Genomic DNA, 7,048 nt, shown 5'->3' on the forward strand with positions numbered 1-7,048 from the left:
CAAGTGATCAAGAAAATCAAGATGTTCCCATTCTAATATTCTATTCATTTCCTAGTTCCAGACGTTGGAATTTTCGCATACACCCAAAAGTCGAATAGGTAGGTCCACCTAATTTTTTTTTAATGGCCAACAAAAATTATTTTATTCCAAAAAATGCCGCCGGATTAACATTGTGTTAACCCAAAACGACATAAACGCCAAAAGTACACTAGACACCCATAACACCCAGATCCAAATTACACCAGTTCTCCCATGTTAAACCCATACATTTCGACCGACTTTTACACCATAAAAAGCTCAATATTCTAACTTCATTCCTAATGCTTCCAACAGTTGGCTGGCTAGACTCCTTTGAAAACAACATTGTTCCTGCTTCTCCAGATACACCGCAAGGTAGTTTGAAAGATCAAATGAATCACTTTTTTCCATCTTGCAGAACCTCTAACATACTTGTGGAAATTAGATATGTCTTCAATCCCAAACAGGAGGAGCTCGTTAATCTTGCATCATGCCCCAATAAAATCCCACACTTCCTGGGATACCATACACGCCGTAAGCAGGTGTTCCGCGGTTTCCGGAACGGACCTGCACAGTTTACAGACGTCCGACCCGACTTGAACACCTCTTTTTTCCAGATTATCCATAGTCGGGAGTCGATTAAAAGCCAACCTCCAGGCTAAAAAATTGACTTTAATTGGCGCCCAACTATTCCACGCGAAACTAGTGTTGATGTCCGTAAAAGAGGCACGCTGCAGCTGATGTTTTAAACTACTCACCGAAAAGAATCCCGACGAGTCCAACGTCTAGACCCACGTATCGCAGCCCGACACACCCTTCAGCCAAGCAACTACATCCGAAAGCTGGCCCAGCTCAGCCAGTTCAACCGTTGACTCTGGCTGCCTGGCCCACCTGAAGTTTGTCCAAAACACCCCGTCCATGAATCCACATCGGTCTTTCAGCAGAATCTAGAATCTGCTTGTTGCGCTCCAATAAAAATAAATTCGGGAATTTGTCACACAGCGGCGCATCCATAATCCACTAATCGGTCCAAAAACGAATCCGATCCCCCGAACCCGGCCGACCCTTTATCATATTTCGAAGATCGATTCCCCTGTTTTTTAGTTCCCCGCCACTTTTAACCACTTGCTTCCAAGGCCCGGCGATTGAAACCTTAACCGGGATATAGTTCCAATTTCTAGAACTAGCGTGGATACTCCAAATCACCTTTCTCCAAAGACCATTTTGATCCACCTTGAACCTCCACCACCATTAACTAAAATAAATTTAAACTTAATTTTTATTTTCATGAAACTATTATTACTTATTTACCCTTGCATGATGTGGCGAGGATGATGAATCGGCGGAGCATACTTTTACATCTTGCTTCGTTGCGGCGGTCCTGTGGCAGCAGGTATGTTCGTGGTGCTCGATCCCATTTTTTTTGGCGTTTTAGGTGAAAGATCTTTTGGAAGCCCATGTGTCACAGCCCCCGACCCCACCCTAGGAGCGAGAGTTGTGAACCAGCTAGATGGTATCGGTGTTTATTAATTACGCAGCGAAAAAATTTTCATCAGGATCGTAGTTAGGAAATAATTTCAGAGTTTGTAAAACACCGAACTTTTAATATTAAATAAATGGGCTCAAACCCATTGTCACACCCCCAAAATCCACCATGCGGAGTACCACCGCTTGAAGGCGTGACGTGACCAGGACCGAGCCACCAATCATATTCAACAACGTAATTAAGTAAATAAAATCAACCACAATACAATTGGTGACCAAAGCTAGTTAACTAAATTTAGTTTAAACAGCGGAAGCATAAACGTAAATCCAAAAACATAAGTCCATAGTTTATAAGTTAAAGTTCAAAATGCAAGTTTAATAAGTTCATAAGGATTTGAATATTAAGCACGGAACATAACAGTCCGTACACCACAACGACTCCTTCCTCGTGCAAGCTCCAAGCATTTAGCGACCTGTAAGGCATGTAACAACGAGTCAACAACAAAGTTGAGTGAGTTCACGGTTTGGTTGTTTAGTTTTAAGTTGTTTCCTAAAACGTGGTTTGTCTTTCGTTGGCGTAATTGCCGTGGGGGTTACCCCGTAGTTGAAAGTAAGATTAATTAGTTCATTCTTTATTACCCAGACCATGTTTATTAGTTCATTCTTTACTACAAGTCGATATAAAATGAGGGACTTATGCCCTAAGCATGTCTTCAAGGGTTTGGATGGTGCGTTCAGATTGCCCATCCGTCTGTGGGTGGTAAGCGGTGCTCATATCTAAACGTGAGCCAAAAGACTTATGCATAGCTTGCCATAGTTCAGAGGTAAAACGCGCGTCACGATCAGAAATGATGGAGGTTGGAACTCCGTGCCTTGATACCACTTCTTTTAGGTAGATGCCTGCTAGAGTAGAAAACTTATCCGTTTCCTTGATGGCCAGAAAATGTGCAGACTTGGTCAGTCGATCCACGATCACCCAAATGGTATCGTTTCCGCGTTGAGATCTGGGCAGGCCAGTAACGAAATCAATGGAAATTTGCTCCCATTTCCATTTAGGTATCTCTGGCTGTTGGAGTGGACCTGATGGTTTCTGGTATTCGACCTTGACCCTAGCACAAGTCAAGCATTTACTGACGTAGGTTGCTATGTTGGCTTTCATACCAAGCCACCAGTATGTAGTCTTTAGGTCGTGGTACATCTTATCCGAATCAGGATGTACTGAATAACGAGACTTATGTGCTTTATCCATCACAAGCTCGCGTAAGTCTCCATACAGTGGAACCCAGATGCGTCCGTTAACATAGTAGGCGCCGTTTTCCTTTCGTTCTAGCCGTTGTCTCGATCCTCGTAGTGACTCAGCCCTGATGTTCTCTGCCTTCAATGCTTCAACCTAAGCATCACGAATCTGAGCGGGAAGGTTAGATTGGATGGTAAGCTATAACGCACGTACACGCTTAGGTATAGTATCCTTTCGGCTGAGGGCGTCGGCCACAACATTGGCCTTGCCCGGATGGTACTTGATAACGCATTCATAGTCATTCAAGAGTTCTACCCATCGGCGTTATCGCATATTCAATTCCTTTTGCTTGAAGATATGCTTGAGACTCATGTGATCGGTGTAAATGGTGTACTTGGTACCGTACAGGTAATGTCTCCATATCTTAAGCGCGAAAACAACTGCTCCCAGTTCCAGATCGTGAGTAGTGTAGTTCCTTTCGTGAACTTTAAGTTGACGCGATGCGTAGGCAATGACCTTGTCACATTGCATTAACACGCAACCAAGTCCTTGGATGGAAGCGTCGCAGTAAACCACAAAATCATCTGTGCCTTCAGGCAATGAGAGGATAGGCGTGCTACAAAGTCTATCCTTCAAGTGCTGAAATGCGGACTCCTGTGCATCTCTCCAACGATAGGTCACACCCTTCTGAGTCAGTGAAGTGAGAGGTTGCGCAATCTTGGAGAAATCTTTGATAAACCTTCTGTAATATCCTGCCAAACCCAAGAATTGGCGGATTTCTGTTGGTGTACGGGGTGCAGGCCAGTTCTTGATCGAGTCAACCTTGGATGGATCTACATGAATCCCATCCTTGTTTACTACATGGCCTAGAAAGTGGACTTCGCGAAGCCAGAAGTCACATTTCGAAAACTTGGCATACAACTGCTCTTTTCGAAGAAGTTCCAGAATAAGCCTCAGATGTTGCTCGTGCTCTTCCTGACTCTTAGAATAGATCAGGATGTTGTCGATGAAGACTATGACAAATTTATCTAGGTATGGTTTGCACACTCGGTTCATGAGATCCATGAAGGCTGCAGGTGCATTCGTTAATCCGAAAGGCATAACTAGAAACTCGTAATGGCCGTAACGAGTTCTGAATGCTATTTTGGAGACGTCTTCCTCTCGGACTCTCAACTGATGGTAGCCAGATCTCAAATCAATCTTAGAGTAATAACTCGACCCTTGCAACTGGTTGAACAAATCATCAATGCGTGGAAGAGGATAACGATTCTTCACGGTCACCTTGTTGAGTTCGCGGTAGTCAATACACATTCTGAAGATATCGTCTTCTTCTTCACAAATAATACTGGAGCTCCCCAAGGCGAAGAGCTAGGACGTATGAAACCCTTTTCCAAGAGTTCCTGTAGTTGTGTAGACAGTTCTTCAAGTTCTGATGGAGCTAGGCGATATGGTGCTCAAGCTATGGGCGCGGCTCCAGGAGCTAGCTCGATTTGAAACTCGACTTGTCGCGGAAGACCAGGTAATTCCTCAGGAAATACCTCAGGAAAGTCGCGCACAATAGGAATGTCTTCTATTTTCCTTTCTTCCGAGGATGTATCAGAAATGAGGGCTAGAATAGCGGTGTGGCCCTTTCGTAAGCACTTCTGGGCCTTAAGGAAAGAGATAATGCCTACAACAGCACCACTTTTGTTGCCACGAATCACGAGGGGTTCCTTATCAGAACGAGGGATGCGGACGATTTTCTCCTTGCAAATAATCTCCGCTTGATGATGAGATAGCCAATCCATCCCAATAACGACATCGAAACTACCAAGAACGATAGGAATGAGGTCGATAGAATAGGTCTGATCGGCGAGGACAAGTAGCCTCTAAATTTTTACCATTTGCTAACTCTACGATGTGCTTGGTGTTCAAAAGTGTTGGAGTGCGCTTAAGCGTCTGACTGACTTTTAAGGACACGTAGCTAGTATCGGCACCCGAATCAAATAAAACAGTAACAAAGAAATCATCCAGAAGAAACTTACCCATCACAACGTTGGGATCGTTCCTTGCTTCTCCCTGACCAATCACGAACACCCGACCTTGGGCGCCATTGCCATTATTGTTACCTCCATTGTTGCCTCCATTGTTATTTCCATTGTGGTTCCCGTTTCTTTGGCTGTTGTTCTGGTTTTGGTTCAGCTGGGGGCAGTTCCTCTTAAAGTGGCCTTCAGCGCCACACTGAAAGTATCCTTTATTTCCCTGCTGATGCTGCTGCTGGTGGTTCTGTGGGGCTTGTTGTTGTTGTTGGCGATTCTGATTCACAGGACGTGGGCTCCTGCAATCTTTGGCCTCATGACCCAGCTTGTGACATCTCTGACAACGGCCCTTGTTGCACTGCCCGCTGTGATGCAGATTACATCGATTGCACTTAGGGTGATTTCCCTTGTACCCACCCTGACCTTGATTCCCAGAAGGCTGCTGGCTGGGGCTCCTGTACTCGTCTGTCTTTCGCTGCTAGGATTGAGCTGAAGCAGAACCCTTGCCCAAATTTCCATCCCACTTGCGCTTATTATCATTAGGAGCATTAGAATTAGTAGCGCTAATACGCTTGGGCAGCCTGTTCTGCTCAACTTCCTGATCAGTCAGACGATGAGCCAACTTGACGATTTGCTGTATGGTGCCAAGATTAGCTGAGGTTACATGGCTCTGGATTTCTGGCACCAAGCCCTTAAGGTACAGCTCAATGCATTTGATGGGAGGGTCCACCATTGTGGGACACAGGATGGCCAACTCGTTTGACCTCTTCGTGTATGCCTCGATCTCAGACCCCGTCATCTTCAGATTGAAAAATTCCACCTCCAGCTTGTAGATGTCGTCACGACTGCAGTACTCTTCCTTAATCAGCTCTTTGAAACCGTTCCACGGGGTGGCATTAGCAACCGCCAACCCAAGCAGTTGAACCTGTGCCTTCCACCAGGTTAACGCAGGACCTTCGAGTGTTCCAGTAGCATACTTCACCCTACGATCTTCAGGGCATTCGCACATCTCGAAAACAGACTCAAGCTTCTCGAACCAGTGAAGAAGACCTACAGCTCCTTCTGTGCCGCTGAAAGTGCTAGGTCGGCAATCCATGAAGGTTTTGAATGTGCACACAGAAGGCTGTGCAGGTTGACCTGTGGTGCGAGAGTAAAAGACAGGGTTAAGCACGAGGGTTGGTTTGCAAAGGTAGGATCTAAACGTCCTAAGATGGGTTGAAGTAGCAGGTTATACATCCTGCAGGAACAGCTGCGAGTGCCTCAGTAACTCGTTCATTGATCAAAGCCGTCAGCTGGGCTTGAGATAGGTTGATACGTCCTCCGCGTTTGCTCATGATATTCATCACGAAGCCACGTAAGTGAGAAAAGTGTCGCGAAAGTGCGTAAGTATGGGACGACAGGAGAGAGTAAACACACAAGGTTCAAATAGCAATTATCATGTTAACTAAAGCACAGTGTGAACTATCTAACCGACAATATAACATAAATCATACCACCTATTGTGTCGAGTCTTGCACGTGGAGTGAAGCGTCGTTGTGGATGGTTGAGCACTGTACAGGTTATAGTCTGGTTTTATCAAAAAGCTTTATCCCTTTTTAAAACCAAGTTCACTATAACCAATGGCTCTGATACCAATCTGTCACACCCCCAAAATCCACCATGCGGAGTACCACCGCTTGGAGGCGTGACGTGACCAGGACCGAGCCACCAATCATATTCAATAACGTAATTAAGTAAATAAAATCAACCACAATACAATTGGTGACCAAAGCTAGTTAACTAAATTTAGTTTAAACAGCAGAAGCATAAACGTAAATCCAAAAACATAAGTCCATAGTTTATAAGTTAAAGTTCAAAATGCAAGTTTAATAAGTTCATAAGGATTTGAATATTAAGCACGGAACATAACAGTCCGTACACCACAACGACTCCTTCCTCGTGCAAGCTCCAAGCATTTAGCGACCTGTAAGGCATGTAACAACGAGTCAACAACAAAGTTGAGTGAGTTCACGGTTTGGTTGTTTAGTTTTAAGTTGTTTCTGAAAACGTGGTTTGTCTTTCGTTGGCGTAATTGCCGTGGGGGTTACCCCGTAGTTGAAAGTAAGATTAATTAGTTCATTCTTTATTACCCAGACCATATTTATGATTAGTGGGGGCTTCCCCATGTGAACTACTAGACCGTATGATATCGACTACTACGCAAGTAAGTTGTGCCCTACATCAGTGTCTATCATCACTGATGGTTTGCCATAGTCCATTAGTACACGCCCGTCCGACTGGCACGGTGTGA

Source organism: Helianthus annuus, chromosome 7, assembly GCF_002127325.2.
Source record: "Helianthus annuus cultivar XRQ/B chromosome 7, HanXRQr2.0-SUNRISE, whole genome shotgun sequence".
In the NCBI taxonomy this organism is placed as follows: Eukaryota; Viridiplantae; Streptophyta; class Magnoliopsida; order Asterales; family Asteraceae; genus Helianthus; species Helianthus annuus.